The 19,620-nt window shown below is 54.2% G+C and overlaps 1 protein-coding gene and 1 long non-coding RNA gene across 12 annotated transcripts in view; one reads left to right on the top strand and one right to left on the bottom strand.

Moving 5' to 3' along the window:
- Positions 1 to 350: 350 nt before the first annotated feature.
- LOC143398613 (uncharacterized) lies at positions 351 to 13,811 on the bottom strand. Of its 4 annotated transcripts, none has more exons than XR_013091268.2 (6): positions 13,161 to 13,811; positions 5,626 to 5,962; positions 5,369 to 5,525; positions 5,000 to 5,076; positions 3,336 to 4,611; positions 351 to 3,099 (listed from the first exon to the last, which is right to left on the bottom strand). It is a non-coding gene; the product is annotated as an uncharacterized LOC143398613 (long non-coding RNA). The 4 variants fall into 4 exon arrangements; XR_013155453.1 differs by having other exon boundaries at positions 351 to 1,510; positions 2,899 to 4,611; XR_013091266.2 differs by having other exon boundaries at positions 351 to 4,611.
- Ppara (peroxisome proliferator activated receptor alpha) overlaps positions 12,911 to 19,620 on the top strand; it is a 60,771-nt gene continuing 54,061 nt past the window's right edge. For 4 of the 8 annotated variants that reach the window (XM_076855479.2, XM_076855482.2, XM_076855481.2 and 1 more), the window contains exons 1-2: positions 13,165 to 13,639; positions 14,176 to 14,257. The gene's annotated coding sequence lies outside the window, so the exon portion shown is untranslated. Of the gene's footprint in view, positions 13,050 to 13,160; positions 13,678 to 14,175; positions 14,258 to 19,620 lie in introns of those variants that run through there. The other 4 variants (XM_076855477.2, XM_076855484.2, XM_076855478.2 and 1 more) reach the window with 4 other exon arrangements.

Consider the following 19,620-nt stretch of genomic DNA (forward strand, 5'->3'; position numbering starts at 1 on the left):
TTCCTTGTCCCCTCTACCCACGTGGGGACGCCGAGGCTCAGGGATGGCGGTCATCCGCCCCGGTGCCACCCTCCTGATCACTGTGGCTGGCAGAATCATGGTCCCAAGGTGTCAACGCCCTCGTCCCCAGAACCTGCGCACAGATCGCCTCACGTGGCAGAAGAACCTTACAGAGGTGACCAGGTCAAGAATCCTGAGATTACCTGGGTGACCTCAGTGGGTCCAGTGGAATCCCCAGGGTCTTCAAGGGGAAGGGGGTCGGAGTCAGAGAGAGACCTGAAGGCACTGCCCCTTTCAAAGTGAAAGAAGGAGTCGCAGGTCAAGGGACAGGGGCCTCTGTCAAGGGCCAGGAAGTGGAGGAAGTCACTCTTCCCTGCAGCCCTGGGAAGGAGGCAGCCCCACCCACACCCTGGCTTTGGGTCCAGGGACCTGTTTCACACTCTGATCTACAGGTCAAGAGAATGAAATCAGGTCATTTTAAGCCTCTGAATCTGTGGCCACACGGCCCCGGGACACTCGCAGCGCTTCACTGGTGTCCCCGCCTCGAGGCCCAGTGTCCTCTAGACAGACGCCCACTCAGCAGGAAGGCATGGCCTAGGGACTTCTCCCGGCCCCTGCAGGAGCAGTGCTGGGCCCTCTCCCCTCCTGGTGGCAGGTGGGTGAGGAATCAGCCCCTGTCCGTGGCTTGAGGACAGCTGCATTTCTGGGAAGAAACGAGCAAAAAGAATGCCCTGGAGCCCGCTGCCCTCCGTGGAGGCCGCGGGGCAGCCCCAAGAGAAGACCTCACCACAGTCAGGCCCCTCATTCCACATCCTCCCCAGGCTGAGGGGGGCCAGGGAGGAAGGAGCACCGGGACACGGCGTGGTCCAGCTCAGCAGCTGAAGACCAGCTTTCTGGAGGCCACTTGAGGTCCGTCTTGGCCACCAGCCTGTAGGGGGACAACAGGCATGGCCCTACCCACCGAGCGTCCGTCATGGGCATTCCTGGCACCCTCTCTGCTGGGCAGCCCCTCTGGGCCTTCCTCAGGGAATGGCCATGTGGCACCTCTCTTTCCATTGTGTCTTCTGACCAGGGACAGGGCTGCTCTCCTGGTTTGACCCTGGCCTGAACACACTGACCTCAAACGTGCTCCCAGAAGCCCAGGGGAGACTAGATGAGGGTTTTGCAACTGAGAATACTCTGTCCACCCTTGAATTGTGCCCTTCCAAAAGGTGACTTGCATGATCTGTGAATTACACTGCACGAAAGCAGGAAAAGAAAAGAGACGTCCTCCTGTTGGATCTTGGAGAAGTTCTGACAAGTTCCCACAATGACCTCTAGTCACTACACCCCCTCCCTCAGGCCGGAGGGACAGCAGTGGCAAAGCACGGGACCCTCCTGGGCATTAGGTCAATTGATTTCCTCGATGTCAATAAAAGTAGCCCGGCAGCAGGTTGAACGCAGAAGCAGACGTGAGCATCCAGCTACGGCTCCCTATTAGCCAAACATGCAGGAGCGCTTCAAAAATGTTCTGCTTTGAAAAACACAATCATTTTCATTAGGATATCATTTATGACATCTGAATGGCTTCTTGTTATTTTATATCAATTATTAAATATTAAAGGATTTTCCTAGTTTTCATTCCTAATACTATCAATCTTGACAAAAGCCAAGATAAACACATTTTGGAGTTCTCAACACTTTCCAAGAGTGAAAGTGTCGTGAAGGCAAAAGGTCTGAGCATCGCTGTCCTGAATAATCTCTGTAAAAGGTTCATACCAGAAAGTCAGCCAGGACACACTGTCTGAACCACAGACCCGATTTCACCCAGTGTCCCCAAGCCTCCCTACAGCAAATCCAAGCTCTGCGTGGGATATGGGAAGTTAGTGTTCAGTGGGTCCAGAGTCTCAGTTGGGGATGATGGAGAAAGTTCTGGAAGCAAATGACAGTGATGGTCATACAATATTGTAAGAGCACGAGATGCCACAGAACTGTGCCTTTCAACAGTAAATGTCAGTCAAGTTCTATGCATACCTCGCTACAGGAAAACTCGTAAAAGACAGAGTGTGTCTAAATGTCGAGCGGGTTGCATGCACCCTGATAAGAACCAGCAAACCCAGGGCATGTGTGATCTCCTCACCATAAATGTATTGCAGTGTAAAGTAGCTGCGTGCTATTTCACTAGCGAAAAGTCTCTACACAAAACAAGCTGGGTGTTGTTAAATTTGAACGTGTAGGATGTAAAATTCTAAGGAAAAAAAAATCTCCGAGGATGGGGTGCTTTTGTGTGTGCGTGCATGGGCACAGGCATGCTGGGGATGGGCCTGGGGCCTGGGGCACGCTGGGCAGGTGATCCGCCGTTGAGGGGCGTCCCAGCCCATGAAGGATTTTTTTTATTAGAGCATTTTAATTATTCACAATGGTTGGGTTCATTTTGACGAAATCATACACAAGGAATTCTGTTTCCATCCCACCCCTTCCTCCTTCCCTACTCTCCTCCTCTGCTGTACTGACCTCCCTTTCAATCCTTTGTTTATTTATGTTTGATCGTATTTCGACACAGACATAGAAGTGGAGTTCCCACTGGTACATTCAGACATGCACAGGGTGTGATCTTGTTGAATGGCCCCACATCTCCTCCCCTTCCCTTCCCCTCTCCTCCTCCTCCCACTCCACTCATCTTCCCTACATCATCACTGTATCTGACCCCCTTCCCCTTGTCTTGCTCTCACTTCCACGGAGCAGAGGGAGCCTGATGCTCTAGTCTGGAGGCTTCGCTGAGCGCCATGCTCTCCATTTCCACCCGCGTCCGCCAGGAGGTCACCTCATTCTCCCGTGTGGCTGAGTGAGACCCTCCTGTGTGCGTGCAGTGTCTCCCTCCCACGTGTGATTTGTGAGTCTCCCTGAACCTGAGCGCACCTCGGTCTTCGTGTGTGAGCCAGTTGTTCTGTAGACTGTCCACCACGATGAGACTCAGCTTACCCGCTGGCAGGAGGACCGCCAGAGGAAGCCCTTCTTGGTGCATCCCATTATGAGGCCTGCGGCGGTGAGCCATTCTGTGACAGGGCCTGGGGCAGGTGAGGTCTGCCAGACCCTCCGCTGCAAAGCCACGGTTTCCTTCTGTCATTAGGAGGAGATACTTTGAGACTTGATGAACATCCAGTTACCTGAACTTTGACCCACTAATCTTAGCATCCGTGGTCGACTTTTGCCTGATTCAGTTATTATTATGAGGATGGTTAGATGATTATTTTTATGTCATCATTCCTGTTATTATTTTATTAGTAATCATCTGAGAGCCCAGTTCCCAAGACACTTCCTGTCTAGTGAGGGAGACGGCCTACAAACAAACATACCATAGTGACCTCAGTGGGAGTCCCTGGAACCAGGGAGGAGGGGAGAGATTAGGAGGCCTTCCTGGAGGAGGTGGCACCTGAAGTAAGTCTTCAAAGGAAAAACAGACACGGGGGAAGGAGCTGCCCTTCAGAAGGAAGAGCAAGCATGACGTGAAGCTGTGGGAGTGGTGTGGCTGGGGAGAGAGGAGAGGACATGACCCTGGCCAACCCCAGGTGTCGGGCCAAGGGGCTCTGTCCAGGCCTGTGGGCTGCCAGCGATTCAGGGGTGTGGCCAGAACTGAGTTGGGCAGGTGGACAGAGCCTGGAGGCCAGTGGAATACAAAAGTAAGACCGGGAAGGGGACGCCGCCAAGCTGGGGAAGTCCCTCTGGAGCTCCTTGGCCTGTGCGGCTGACCTCCACAACCCTGAGGACAGGCACAGGGAGGTGGGGGAGCCAGAGAAGCCTCTGCAGCTGTCCCAGCCTTCCTCTCAAGGACTGCCTGCCCTTGGGACACAGAGGGGCTCCATGGGCCCTGCCCTCAAGGAAACCACAGTTCAGAATGTTCTAATGAGCCTCAGCCCTGTTCAGAGGTTCCTTCCCAGAGGACTTCTTGGGCTCCTCCCCAAGGAGGCAAAAGCTACTAGGCAACGAGGCCCAGGTTGGCCTTCACTTCCCAGAGCCTGGGGTCCCCTGACTGCGTGCAAGAAGTCAAGGACACCTGCAGAACCTGCTTTCAGGTCCCGCCACGTTGTTAATTGGCCCTGGGGGCAACTCTGCCCCCAGCAGCAGGGCCCTCACTTCTGCTGGTGCCAGAAATAAGCCACAGTGGACTTTCAGACCAAAGATGTGGGCGGGACGTGGCAGGACCCAGAGAGGAAGTGGAGTGGCGAATCAGCCTGGAGGGTGGGAAGGGCTGCCGTGGGGCTTGGGCAGTCTGTGGGAGGCCAAGGTGAGTGACTTTCAGCTGACCTGCTTGGCCTGGGAGGTTCCACTGACATGGAGCCAAGCCCCGGGGCAGGGGTTCAGGGCTCGGTTCCGGCTGGGGCTGGCCCAAAGCACAGCACAGTCAGTGATTGCAATTTGCCACGAGGCTGAGCTGTGCACAATCACGTGTCTGTTCCCAGCCCTCCACCCTGAGCGTCACACAGGCTCCCTTCTGGGGCATGTCACAGTCACACCTCTGGCACAACGCAGAATCCGGGGCTGGCAGGGACATTTGAGATCGGCCAGTCCAGCCTCTCGTTTTACAGTCGGGAATGGACTCAGAGCAGCCGTGGCTGTCCAAGGTCACCGAGCCTGGAAGGGAGCAGTGAGAACAGTGGAAAAAATGAGCACATGTGAACAGGGCTCTCGGGCCCCAAGCCCGCCCGCGCTCCCAGGCAGGTGGCTGCAGCGTCCACAGCTGGGAGCAGGCTGAGGAAGAGCCAGCAGGGCTGTGAGGCGTGAGCAGAGCCCTGCGCACAGGGAGCACTCCTTAGTCACCTCTCTAGGCAGTCAAGCTCGAAGGTGCTTCAGACACCTGTCCCCCCAGCCCAGGGAGATAGCAGCTCCTGCCTCTAGATCAGCACTGCCCCCAAGCAACATGCTCAAATATCCCACTTGGCAAGGTGAGGCATGGCCACAAAGCACAAGGACAGGTCCTGTCCTCCAGCTTCCCAGCCTTTGGACAGGTAGCAAACCCCACCTGGAAAGCAAAGAGCGTCCATGATTGAAATAAGGGTCCAGCAATGGCAGCTGACAGTGTCTGGACCGACTTCCCCTCTGGAAGAAGCAAACATTGAAGATGAAAATAATCTTAGGAAACAATGTTAAAAGCACCAATAAGCTGCCAGGACAGTGGGAACCCTGTAGGGGACAGCCCGACCCAGAGGGGGCCATGGGGCATTTCACCCCATGGTGTCTGCCAGTCCTGCAAAGCCGTGACCTCGGAGGGCAGCAGGTGAGTGGACGGAAGTCAGGGTGTCAGGAGTCAATCGGGGAATCTCTTTGGAATCAGCTGGGGACCCAAAATCCCTCAGGTTAAGTGAAGCAGGAAACTCTGACCCTCTCTTACCTGCCTTGCCAATCTAGAAGGAAGCACTCATGAGCATTAAAAGGAGTAGCAGAAAAAAGGGAAAGAAATTCAACTGGAGCGTAAGGACTGGCCCTGCAAATCCGGAACCCTGATTGTCATCACTGAGCTTCCGGCTGCGCACTGGGTTTCAGATGGTCTGGACAAATAGCAGCAAATGTGGAGCCTTGTTAGAAGGACCCTCTATCCTTGACCTCATGGAAGCCCACAAATACTCTTTCTAGGGTCCTGAGACTCACCAGTGATACCAGGATGAAAGGAGCCAAGGCACCGTGAGCGAGAACCAGCATCAGAGCGCCTCCTCCTGAGCAGACTGCCTGCCCACCGGGGACAGACTGGATCAGAGACTCCATTTCAAACAGCAACCGTGGAGATGCACAAGCCGTGGGCTGAGCACAGGGTGCGGCTCTCATTCCCCCAAGAATTCCACAGGCGAGGCCACAGGCCCAGGCGGGCTCATCCTGGACTTCCCCGAGCCAGGAGGGAGGCGCAGGCACACAATGGCTGGGTGGCATGGCAGTGACTGTTGGGCAGAGCGGGGGCGAGGTGTTCCCTGCCTTCGATACTGTGTAACCTCTGTGTGGGAGGGAAGGAGACAAGGACTTGCTCTTGATAAAAAGGGTAGAGTAAGAAGATCTCCCCCTGCCCCTTCCCACAGCTGGACGCAAACTGCCTTCTAAAATGCACTGGCCCTTCCCAGGTGGCGTCCTCTGGTTTTGCCTGCACTGTCCTAACCCCACTGCCTTTGGAGAGATTGCCGAAGAGCTCAGACATGCAATCTGCCCCCATGAACAGCAGTTTCTGAGTTTTCCATCTGTCATGGGACTTGCCTGCGTGTGCTCATCACACAGTGCCCCACAGGGAGGTGTCTCTGGGCCACACACGGGGCGCCTTTCCTCTCCCACTCCATTCTGCTTAGATGCAGGCAAGACCACTTCCAGCTCCTGCCACCCTGGGGGCCAAGTTCCACTGGGCCTGGTGGAACAACGTCCAGGACACTGTGTCCTGCTCCTTCCTCTGGGATCCGGGCAGATGAGGATAAGCAGGTGGGTAAGTGCTCTGCCTCTGAACCTGTCACTGCTCTGCTTGAACATCTCCTTTAGCTCCCTGCTGTCTCCAGGGCAAAGTCCCAGCTCTGTTGCCTGCATTTCGAGGCCTCCCATGTGCAGGGTCCAAATTCTTGTGCAGCCACAGCCCTGGATGCCTGGGCTCCCAGGTGGACAACATGAGGCCGGTGCCATTCTTTTTAAAATTTTCTCCCCACATTTTTTATTGGTGCGTTTAGTAGTACGTAAGGGTGGACTTTGCTGTTGCGTGTTCATACGTGCACACACGTGACAATAGAGCTGGTGTCGTTTTGCAGCAGGTCTGTTGGCCTCCCTCGAGGCCACATGTAGGAAAGGCAGAGGCCCTCCCAGTCTGGCGAGGGAGGCAGGCAAGGAAATGTCGCAGGAAGAAGAAAGAGATAGGCAGGAGATGGAGGCTAGCCAGGGATCCAGGGGTCAGTGAGGACAGACTCCCAGCGGGGGTTGGGGGGAGCTGGAGGTGTCAAGGGGACAGCAGTTTAGACAGGCCAGGAAGGGTGGATGGTCAGCACAGCTCCCAACATACCCCAAGGCCTCAAGAGGCCAGGAACACGGGATTGAAGAGGGAACGTCTATCTGCCCACAAGACGCCGGAGCCCACCTTGTTTGCTTGCCCAGAGGAACTCAGCACTGGGGTCTTGCTCGGCAGGAAAACAGGACTCCTGCTTGGAAAGTGCCAGTCCTCGGTCCTACTGAGCACTCACCAGTTTTTTGGTTGGGTTTTAATATCAAGCTCGGCACTAATACCTGCCATGATGCTTTCACCTGGAGAGGTAAAGTGATGGGGTCACGGTCTCCCGGTCTGTTTTCCTACCAGTTACCCAACAGCCCTGCCTGCCAGGGTGTTGGCCCCGGCATTTCGAGGCCCCTGTCCTTCACTGCCCCCTGTCACAGCCCCCAGAGAAACACAGACTGCCTTCACAAACCAAGAGCAATCAAACTTCCTTAAGCTTCCTTCCTGCCTCCAGTCACCCCCGCGCCCCAGAAGCCCAGGCTCTAGGTAGAGGGCATGTGCTTCCCCAGGCTGATCCCCTGGGAGGGTGCCCAGTGGCGTGTGAGCCAGGGCTCCCGTGGGTGTGACTCCTGCAGGCTTCACCGCCCACACCCTGCGCCTGGGCCTCCTTAAAGATCAAAATCAGGCGCTCACACAGACTTTTCTATGCCGTGCTACAAGTCTCAACACAAGCCAACGTGTTGACTTGAGAATAACTATCACAAATAAAACCAGGGGAGAGAGCTGGGCACGGAAAGATTGGAACACTGTCACAAAGCCTTCGCAACACTCCTTAGTTTATCAGTGAACAGCGCTGTCTGGACAAGGGTGGGGTGTTCGTGGGGCCTCGGGCTTTCCGCCAATATGGCTTTGAACAGAGACTGACATGGGGTGCCAATGTCTTTGTTGGGCCAAGTCAAAACAAACCAATCCCTACCAGCTACTGCTAGCACTTCATCTCAGAAGTTTTCATTAAGAAAAGGCATTTTCAACAACAATAAAAGCACATAAAGGACGTGATCTCAGGAAGAATAAGGATATTTCTTTAAAACAACCAGATGGAGCTTTCTAGAAAACTGTCTGAAATGTCGTGGTTTATACCTTGCTGCTGATCAGGAAGACTTTGTCAAAGACAGCCTGTCTCTTCCAGGGCCTGACAGCATGGTCTAGTTCCTCATTTCAGTGAAAACCAAGACCTAGCTATGCCAGCAGAGCATCCCTCCATTTGCTCAGCCACATTCACAGGGAGGCTCAGAGGGGCCTGCAGGCTCTCCTGGGCTAAAGTTCAGACCGTCTGGGCCTGCTGACACCAAAGAGCAGGCAGCTTAGGGGAAGGGAAGGTCATGTGAGGGGGCAAGGAGCAGGCACCCAGCTGGGGTCTTAGTGGCTCTGGGCGGTGAGACAGGCCAGGGAGATGTGCTCTGAAGATGGTGGGGCATGGACAGGGTGCAGGAGGCGGGGGGTGACACAGACAGGAGACGGCTTTGCAGCAAGGTGTTTGCCCAGCAGGCTTCCCTGGGGAGGCAGCCCTGGGCAGAACCCTTGGACCAGCGCTTACCATGCTGGAGCACCATCAGGCCCTGTCCCTGCACTCCGTGAGCTCCCTCCTCAGCTTCCTACCAGGACCCTCCCGGTAGGCGTCCCTGCCCTGCTTGGAGGATGAGGAGGCTCAGACTGGAGTCAAGTCCAATGCTTGAGGTGGGAGAGGAACTAAAAGGTACAGCAAGGATTTGAGTCTAGTCTGTTGGAGCCCAGCTCCACGCTTGGCCTATTGATTTCCCTAGAGGACCTGGAAGGGGGTGTCCAGGCAGAGGCATATATACCTGCAGGTACAGTAGTCCCCCACCATCTGTGACGGATCTGTCCCAAGACCCCAGGGGATGCCTGGATCCTCAACAGTACCAGACCACATAGATAGTTTTTCCTATTCGGGCATGCTTATGAGTTAGGCACAGTAAGAGACTAACAACAGGATAGAACAATTATGACAATATATAAGTTGTTTGAAATATATGAATTGCTTATCTCTGGAATTTTCCATTTACATTTTCAGACCGCATCTAACTAAAACCTTGGTGAGCATGGCCTGGGAGGAAGGGGAGCTCTGTACTTTGCACCTGTGACCATCACACCAAGCCTGTCTCTGCCTCCCTCACCCCTGCCTGCCCATGGCAGGGCAGCTCAGGGTCGGCCCCTGCCTGGGTCAGAGTGCTACAGCGCCTACTGGCACACAGATCAAAATGAATCCACCTATACTCCATGCCTTGCAGTGAGACTCCCGTGGTACTAGAGGTCACACTGATCCAGAAGCTTCGGGTCCAACCTCTGGACTAGAGGGAGCAGCCACTGCTGCCTAAGCCACCTGGGGGCAGAGCTTGTGCGCTGGCTGTGGAGGCATCTGTCTCCGGGGAGGCAGCGATGCTGTGGCTGGGCTGTGCTGGCCTTCCCAAGGCCTATAGGTGAGCAGGCCAGTCTGTTACCCTTGATCAGAGTCAGGTTAATTGTCAAAGGGGTACAGAGCCCACAGTAGTAGCAGTTTCTGGGCCTGAAGACCTAGAGTGAGCCTGCAGCTTCACCCACCACCTGGGTAAAAGACCATTGGTTAACAAGCACCTGTTATCATTTATTACTAACCTGATGAGGTCATGCCCCTCCTTACAACCCTCCATGATAGGCTTCCCACAACCCTCAGAACAAAAAGCGCCACTCCCCACCCAAGCACAAGGCCCTGCCTGGCCAGGGTCCTGCCACCTCTGCTTACCTTGTACCATTCCCACCCTCTCTCCCCTTCAGCACAGCCCTCTTTCCTGCCAGGGCTTCCAAACCTGCTGCTGCCACCCCCTGGGGCAGCTGGGGTCAGACTGACTCTGAACACCAGGCTTCCAATGTCTGCCAGCAGCTGAGACGTCAGGGGGTAGGTGGCTTCAGCACCAGACAGCCAAGCCCAGGGCACCCGGGGCAGGTGCTGATGCTGATGGCGGAGTGGATTTGAACGGAGAGGTCTCCTGCTCCTCTTAGGGACTTTGGCCAAGTGCTGTCACTCCTGGCCCTTGGTTTCCTCATCTGTAAATGGGGGTGCACCCAGCTGTCTTGGGGGGCTATTGTGAATTTTGTACGTTAGCGGGACAATACTGTGTTACCTGGAATGTCAGTACTAGGGTGGCGGACAAGCACGCCCACAGCTGGCCCTCACCAAGGTCCAGCCTCAACCTACCAGGAGCTCTCTATTTGCCCTGCCCTGACGGACTTCCACCACCTGATCGGAGGGCATGCTTCCAGGAGATCAGAGACCACTGCCCCGGTTAAACACCCTGGCCACACAAAGCCAACCCGACAGGAGGCTGCAGATCAGCAGAGGGCAAGCCAGTGACCCTCAGAGGCCTTGGGTGGTTCCTGGAAAGGGCTTACCTAAGCTGCAGGGTAAACAGACAGCCTGAGCCCCAGACCTTTGGGACAAGCTTCACTGGGGCAGGGGCAGGCAGTAGCCTCACACGCTGTCTGGACACAGATGACTGGTGACACCCACTTCCCAGGTCTGGGGTTTAACCTGCTGCCTGCTCAGAGTGGCACACCCATGGCCCTGCAGTGGCCCCCTCTGGGTACTTCCTCTCCTCTTCTGAATGTTCCAGCTTCCAGATTCTCCTGCTGCCCTGGTGGTTGGCAGGTGGGTGCACGCAGCAGGTGTGGCTTTACGGATCTACCTTCTCTTGGGCCTTTCAACCGTCCTGCATGACCTGGTGCAGCAGGGGACTCTTGGTCCCTCGTTTTTCTTACTGTAATGTGGGCATGATGACCTCTTGGAACATCTTACAGGTTAAAAAACGTGAAAAGGGGCTGAGGCAGCACACAAGCCAGGACAGCAAACCACATGTGCTCCAAGAGAGGAGGATTCTCAGTTGAGCCCAGAGATATTTCCAGTGCACCTATAAGTTCCAGAACTAGAGTTCTACTTGGCCTCTGTGCAGGCAGAACCTCTGGTGCCCATACCCATCAACACTGAAAGAAGAAAGGGTGGCGGAGGCATCCTCAAGCAGGGCTTGTGCCCTCTGTGACAGCTTCTCCCATTCTGCATGTGACAGGTCTCTTACCTCTATACTCTGAAAGTGGCTTCTCTAAAGAAACCCACAGTTCCCCCAGAGACAGCAGATATGGAGCTGGTTCTGGCCAGGCTACTCCATGAGAGAAGCCCTGAGCTTCCCTCTTCCTTCAGGAAACCCAGGAAGGCTGCTGAGAGCACGTGACAACAAGATGTTTCCTCCCTAAAACCTTGGGAGCCCCAAGAACCCAAGAATATAAATGTTCTGTGACTGGTGCGTGTACATGATCACTCTGTTGAGCCCTGTACACCCTTGGTCCTTGTCCATACATGTTTGCTAGCTCTTTCCAACTGCCTAGTTGACCATCTGAGAAAAAGAGCCAACACACCGGCACATAGACTCTCTCCCTTTGGCGCCTGGGGACCTGGGGGATGTAAGATGCCATCTTTGTGCCCAGGTCCTCGTGAGGATGCAGCTCATGGGCTCCACAGGGGCCTCCCTGACTACTACAGCCAGGACAACAGGTACAACACTACCACTTGCCGGGTAAGTAGACAATGCTGCTGCCTGCCCACCTACGATATCCAGGATATAACATGTACAGGTCACTTTGCAAACTCTGATAGACAAACATTAGCTATCACTAGCTAGCATATGCAATAAAAGCTGGGCTTGTCAGTGGGCAAGCTCGAAGGTTCTGTGGGTGTCTGGAGGGTGGGGCAAAGTTCACCCCAGGTATAGGACTAATCAGCAGGGTGAGTTGAGGAACTGTAAAAGGGCCCAGCAGGGCCTGATCTCCAGTTCCTCCAGAGTAATGGAGGCTTGTGTTTGAAGTTTTCTTCCCTTTAGGTTCTCCTGTGCACTCGTCGCCACAAATAACATAGTGGCAGACGCAGGCTGAGGGCAGAGAGGAGGCCTGGCATAGCACACATTTCGTTCCCAAAGGAGGGGCACCCTGCGCTGGCACGTTGACGCTTGTGCATTCCGTCCGGGAGTTCCGACCGCGCGGTCCCAACAAAGCGGCTTTGCAACGCTCTCCCCTTCTCTTCGCAATTGGCTGCTGGGCCGCGACCTCCCCCTGCGCTGGCAGAGCCCCAGCGCTTCGGCTGGGCACCAAATCAGCCCCTCACCCCAGCGCACGGAGAGGGGCGGCAAGGCTCACCGAGAGCCAGGGGCGGGGCGGGGCGGGGCGGGGGCAGAGGGTCGGAGCCGGCGGCGCCTCCCCACGCCCGTCCGCGATGCCCTTCACCTTCTCTTCCCCCGCCCTCCACACCCGCCCTGGCACCCCCGCCACCTGTTGGCGCGTGCTCCCGCTGGCGCTCGCGTTCTCTCTATTTTGCATCCTGGGGTTCCGGGAAAGGTTCCCTCCCCGCCGGCTGCCAGCCCCACAGGGTCCGAGACCCGCTCCTCGTCTAGACCGGCTCGTCAGGCAGACGGGCGGTGCGGGGCTCGCCAGGGGAGGCGGGCCTCGCCAGCGTGGCACGGGCGCCCGGCGGGAACCTCCACCCGTCCCGCGGGCTCGCGCCTGCCCCACACTTAAACTTCAGCCCCTCCCGGTGCGCGGGCCTGGGGGTCGCGGATGCCCAGGGGCACGCAGCGACCCCTCGCAGCGCTCTTCTCCCTCGCCGGGTGACCTTGGGCAGTCCCTTTGCCTCCCCAGCCTCAGTTTCCCCCTTGGTGCCACCGCGGCCCGACCCGAAGAGGGCATGGCCGAAAGCGGCCCGCCCCCTCCCCCGCAGCAGCCAATCAGGAGCCGCCGTCCGGGGGTGTGTCCCGCCCAGGGCCTAGGCTCGGGCCCCGGGGCGGGGCTTCCGGGGCGGTCACCAAGCGGCCGGACCCATGGGGGACGGCCGAGGGGCGGTGCGTGTCATGGGGGCGCGGCTGGCACCGTCGCGCGGAGGCGGCGCCGGGCAGGGGCCGGGGACGCAGCGGCCCCACGGCGGGGGCAGCGGGCGGCGGGGTGGAGGCGGCCGCTTGCGCCCTGCCTGGCGCCGCCTCCCTCGGTGCGCTAGCCCGGTGGACCGGCAGGCGGCGGACCGCGGCCCCAGGTGCCCAGGGGCAGGCGGGCGGGCGGGGGTCGAGGCCCTGGCGTCCCTGGCCCCAGGACGAAGAGGGCGGTGGACAGGGCAAAGGAGGGGCCGGACGGCGCATGCGCGTACCTTGGGGGCGCGAGTCTGGAGACCCTGGGGCGCCGGGCGAGAGCACACGCAGAGAACTTTGCGGGGCGTGCAGGGCCCACGAGGCTGTCCCATGCTCAGTCTCTCTCGGAGCGCCGGGGGCCGGCTCTGAACTCCCGCATCGGCAGCTGTCGGGGCTGGGGGCTTTGCGGAGTTCGGGGGACCGCAGCGACGCCGGGTCCTCTGGTTGTACCCTGGGAGGGAAGGCCCACGGGCGGGGACATCCCGACGAGCCCTGTCCTCCCCCCTGCACGGTGGAGTTTGGGCGTCACCAGCTTGGGGGGCGTTTCCCGGGACCCTCCCCCCAGGGATTCCCCAAGGCAAGGTAACCCTAGGCCCAGATAGATCGACCCTGGGGCTAGTGCACCCTGCGGCCGCTGCCCGACGAGAGACACACGCGATTAGTGTCACCAGCTGCGGACCACGTTTGACGAACAGTTCTCACTTTGCTGCCGAACGCAGTGAGCAACCCAGGGCAGCCTAGGGCAGGCTCTGTTGGGTAGGGTGGCGACTGCGGAAACCGCACACCCAGGTTTCCTCCGCGCCCTGGGCGGCGCGGCCCTCCTGGTTCCAGTGAAGCTTCACAGATTGATGCCCGGGATGGGAGCCGGGAGAGCTCTTTGCCCAAGCCCACCTCCCCACAGCCGCTCGGGGCTTTCCCCAGGCTGGCTGGCTTATTTATTTTCTTCTTAAACATAAAGGAGGGAGGTGTGCCCACGTGTCTAATTCCTTCCATGGTTGTGTAATGTTTGGGCGCCGAGGGGCACTCTGGAACCCTATGGCTTGATATCCACCTCAACCTCTGCCGCCACCCTCACCCCCCAAAGAAACCAGGGACTGGCTATGGGAGGAGGGCACAGAGCTTTCCCGGGCACGGCCCCATGACCCCGTAGTCGTTTAAGAAGCAGGGTCACCGTGACTTTCCTAAGGTGGTGGAGAGTTGGGGGGCATCCAGAAAACATAGTGACCGTTTCTTCCTCGTCTTCCCACTGCCAAGGTTGAAGTTAAAGGCCCTACCTGATCGGCGAAGTGACAGTGTGTGGCAAGACACGCTGAGAACCAAGAACCTGTCACCACAGGTAAAAGGTTTGATTTATCCCTTCCAGACTGAAATATCTGTGTTTGTTTCCCTTGCACGACGGACTGGCAGTTTGGGAGTTAATCAGCACTTTCTGATGTAATGTCAAATGCATTTTCAGTGCTTGGAAAGTAAGAGGCATGTGCATGGATTCCCTTTCGGCACTGAATGACTGTGTCATTGCACTGGAACATCACTTCTTTGTGACAGACTGGTTTTGTGTAGTTTAAAATGATAATGAAACTTTGAGAAATGTTATAACTTACCAATCACTTGAGTTATTGACACCAACCAGTTAGTGTGCTGTCTCCTAGCAGTTATCATTTTGAACATTAGGCAGATGCTTGTCCATCGGGTGGGTCGGTGCCAGAACTGCCAGCAGCCCCAGCAGGGATGACCCCAGGACACAGCAGATGATGAACATCTGGGTGGTCACCCTCCATGAAAGACAAGAGGCAATGGGCTTGGCAAATCTTTGCAGCTTCAAAGCAGAAGTAAATTAATTGATAGTAGAAAAAAAATGTTTCCTTTCCCTCCCACATCTTAAACATATAAGACATGCCACAATCCCACTACAGCTCTTTTTAACTAGCTTACATCTGTCAAGCCTGTAAACAGAGTGTTAAAAGTTTTATGTATGTGTGAGAGAATCAGAGAAAAGGGTTTTTTTTCTATATAATTTTGTAACTTGCTTTATTGAATACTAGGTTAAGAGAAACAGTTCTGTGTGAAAAAGAAAATATATTTCTGTGTTATCCTTTTAAATATCCATGTAATATTCCTTTGTGTTTAGATAGAGCAACCTTTAGTCAGTCCACAGACACACACATAGTTCGTCCCCTCTATGCCCATTCACCGAGTAGCAGCTGGGGGTCACTGCGCCCAGTCATGAACAGCGGAACTGCCCATCTGCTTATGAAGCTGATTTTCACTCTGGAATATAGAAAAGAAACCTAATGATAATTCTCATCATATAAAAGATGAAGAAACTAGAGTGCAGAGAGGGACACCGTTGGCCGCAGCATCTTGCTCTTAGTGACATCTTGCTCCGAGTGCTCTTTTTCTTGCATGCTACTAGCATTAGTGTTTTTATAATGAATATTAAGTCATTTTCCAGAACGTTCACTAAAATGTTTCTACTTACTGTAAATGCATTTTAGACTTGCCAAACTTCCCTCCCCTCCTTGCTCTCCTGCGGTCCGGGTGTGTGAGTGGGTGCGCTCTTGGTGGCATGGGGTGAGTGTCTTGGGTGACCAGCATCACTGTTTCATGCCCACCCTGATTGTGTTGCACCACACACAGAAGACGCGGCCCATTGAGTTGTCCTTTTCTGGAATTGAGATTCTACACTTTTATACCTGGTTTTGGTGCTTGATATAAAGTCCATTTTTCAAATGTTTTGTAGACATTGTATAAAATGGCATGGCTTATGTGGAACACATTTTTGCTGTTATCTCAGCCTTATAAATACGTAGAACAAGCTAGATCACCCTTTAGACTATGTGGTTAGGGAAATCAAGAACAGAATTTAAATTTATAACTTGGTGGTAAGAGATTTGTGGGTTTCTTTTTTTTTTGTTGGGGGGATTTTGTTTTATTTAAGTTTTTTTTTTGGGGGGGGGTACTGGGGATGGAACCCAGGACCTCTCACGCGCTAAACACACATTCCAGCCCTGAGCTACATCCCCAGCGCCCAAATAGTTTAAGGTAAGACCCCGCTGGAGAAGCCCTAGCGTCAGTGGGCTGCGTGTGAAGGAACTTGCTTCTTCTCTGCATTGTTCGGGGGCCAGTATGCGTGGGCTGCTTCTGGAGAGGAGTGCCCTGCGTGCGGTGGGCTGTGTTCGCAGTCTATTCTAGAGGTGACTGAAGGAACCCAGTCTGGTTTGCTCTTGTTTGAAGGGGTGTGTTCTTTGCTTCTGTAGCACTTAATGACTCTGTACCTCCTGGCAGTGATACCCTGGAGGGCCTAAAGAGAGTGCCCGTCACAGGCTGCAGCCCTTACCCTCGCCAGCTCAGCCTGTGTGATGACTGTTCAGACCAAGTTGTTTTCTTGGGTGGTATTATTATTATTATTATTTTGGTTGTCTGGGGATTGAACCCAGGGCCTTGTGCATGCAAGACAAGCAGTATTCCAACTGAGCTATCTCCCCAGGCCCGCCCAAGTTGTTTTAAGACCCATATAGGGTGGAAAGAAAAGTATTTGGACATTTTTTTTATTTTTGTTTTTGGGTACAAGGGATTGAACTCAGGGGTACTCAACCCCTGAGCCACATCCCCAGACCTATTTTGTAATTTATTAGAGACAGGGTCTCACTGAGTTGTTCTGTGTCTGGCTAAATTGCGGAGGCTGGCTCTGAACTCACGATCATCCTGCCTTTGCCTCCCAAGCCTCTGGGACTACAGGCGTGCGCCACCGTGCCCAGCTGTACATTTTGGTTGCCACCAGGGAGACAGGTTGAGGGTGGGAAAGGTTAGTCCTGGGTTCTGGCCCATTGGCTTCTGCCTGCAGGTGTGAAGGCCTCTGTCCACCTCCTCTCAGCAGAAGATGGATTCTCCTCCAGGCCACTCTGGAGTGTTGCAAGCTCATGAGCTCTGGCTCCAAACCTGTGCCCACCCCAGGAGGTCCTGAGGAGGAAGGACACTGCATGCATTCTCACCCAGCAGATCTGCTGCCTGAGTTGGGTTTGCTCCCATTAATTTGTTATCTTTCAAAGACTACTGGAAAGAAACACTTCCCCTGCTCCATAAATACCAAAAACACTTTTGTTTTCAATTTTGTAGAGGTAAAGGGACATTCTCCACTGGTAAGAACCAAATCAGCATTGAGTGGTTCCTGTTGGCTTTGAGTTTGGATGTGACCCCAGGTTTTGGTAATAATGTATCTTGCAGTGTGTCTGGATTTTGCCACAGATTGTGCCTCGTCCTGCAGGGCCCTGCTGAAATGCAGTCTCCATGCAGTCTCCCTGGATGCACAGCCAGCTGCTGCCCAGCATTGAGGCTCCTTGTCCACCTGGTCGGACTCCCTGAGGGCAGAGTGTGTCCTGTTTGTTACTGCTCTGCTAGTCCTGTGCACTCAGTAGGTGCTTGTAAATGCTTATTGAATATGTGAATGGTTAATAGAATTTAAATCCCAAAAACTTATGGTGGGCCTCTGTGATCAGCACAGTAGTCAGCTGTGCATGGAAGCTGGCTGGGGGGCGCCTAAGCAGTAGTGCACACAGCTCCAAGCCTGCAGATGACCGCTCATCCTGTCCCTCCACAGCGGGATACCCCTTGGAATTTCCCAGCTTCCCTCATGTAGTTGCCATTGCAGCAGGACTAGGAGAGTTGCAGCTGAAGTGATTCGGTTTGTAGTGGTCACTAAGTTTGGGAGGTATTGTACATTAAATAGACTTATGAAGTGGCTTGAGGATCTGTTTAAATAAAATGCTATTTTTTTTCCCTGTAAGATCATGAATTCAAATGCCAAACAACCAACGCAGTAGGAAAGGGATACCTTGGTAAGTTGGGAAGTGTGGGAATACTGTCGGTAGAGAGAGATTCCTGGGAGAGATTTGAGAAAACAGTGATCAGATGTTTCAGGTGCATCCTGCCTCTTTTTTTTATTTTGCTCTATTTTAAGAAATTTGCAAATAAAGAGCAATAAAAATGTCTGATCTGATCCATGTGCTTGACACTTTGGGGGCCAGAAGCAAATCTTTGAAAGAGCATAATTGGAACTGTAAGAGTCAGGAATAGAATGCAGAACTGTCTCAAAGGTTGTGAAGCCGGTTATGAATGATTCAAGCTGAAGTTAGGGTCAAGAGTGAGGGGGCCCCAGGCGCTCTTACAGCCCCTGTAACTGAACAAGTCTGTCCTTTTGTGATAACCACACGGTGGTGACAAGTCACCAGGCATCAGCAGGAGAGCGGTCGGCCCGTGGCCGCTTGACTTCCTGAACCACGCCAATCAGTGGCCAGCCTGAGGTGCACTGAAAGGCACATTTACCGTGAAGCACTCTGGCTTGTAACAGGCAGGACTGCTCCCTGGCCAGGCTGGTCTCCGTGATCTGAAAGTGATCTGAAGTTTTCTCTATCACCTGTATGTGAAGTATGAGACGGCTTCCTGGAAGACTTTTTAAATGCATTTTCTGGCAATTTTCTTTACTGGACAAAATAACACAAGCCCCGTAGGAGCCTTTGTCTAGAATTATGAGCAAATGTGATAACTTCTTTCCTGCAGTTTGATTTTAGCTCATTCCACGGGACAGCTTGGTGACTGAGTCGGTGTCGGGGTGATTCCCTGCTCACTTTCTGTGTGTTTGTCTGTGTGTTGGGATGGGATTAACATCAATGATGTTTGTAGAAAAAAAATGGTCAGAGGACTTTGAAATTTGGTTCAGATGGACTCATCTCTCAGTATGTGAAAGCTATTTACAATAAAAACAAACAGGGCAGTATTTGATGTGGCTACAATATCTTTTTTATTTTTTTAAGAGAGTGTGGAGAGAGAGAGAGAGAGATACTTTTTTAATATTTATTTTTTAGTTTTTCGGCAGACACAACATCTTTGTTTGTATGTGGTGCTGAGGATCGAACCTGGGCCGCACGCATGCCAGGCGAGCACGCTACCGCTTGAGCCTGATGTGGCTACAATATCTTTGGACTTTACAATCCGTTTATTTATTTGCTTGATTTTTGTGCTACTGGGGACAGAATCCAGGGGTGCTTTACCACACTCCCAGCCCTTTTTATTTTTTCATTTTGAGACAGGGTCTCACTGAGGCTGGTCTTGAACTTGCCGTCCTCCTGCCTCAGCCTCCTGAGTTGCTGGGCTTACAGGTGTGGCCACTGCACCTGGCTGCAGTTTATGAGGGAGAGTATTTTGCCTAAGTACTATATTGCCTTTCCCCCACTTTGAAAAATGTTACAAAACCTGTCACCAGATATAGGCAAGGGAACTTTGGCTCCCCTTCCCTGACTGGCTGTCCAAAAGTTCAAAACGTGACCCTTGTTCTCCTGTCCTTTGAAAACCTTGCTTGTCTTGTCGAGAGTGTTTTACAGAAAGGAAGACATTCTGTCGCTGCCATTTTTGAGACTTAAAGTCAACCTCCTCTGTGAGGATACTTGGTGACAAGTCCTGAAAGAGGCCAGCAGTTGGAAAAGCCAATGCACAGATGTGCAGCCCACCTGCGCTGGAGCCCGGTATCCAGAGGAGGGCTTCAGACAGGGAGAGGCACCGCCAGAGAAACTGGTTGGGGCTTCTAAACGCAGCCAAAGCCCCTGCCCCTGGAGAGGAAGCTTGACTGGTGGAGTTAGGAGACCTCTGTGACCAGAGATGACAGGAAGGTGGGGAAGGAAGCAGAAAGAACTGTAGACGTGGGGT

This window comes from Callospermophilus lateralis, chromosome 4 (genome assembly GCF_048772815.1).
Source record: "Callospermophilus lateralis isolate mCalLat2 chromosome 4, mCalLat2.hap1, whole genome shotgun sequence".
NCBI lineage: Eukaryota > Metazoa > Chordata > Mammalia > Rodentia > Sciuridae > Callospermophilus > Callospermophilus lateralis.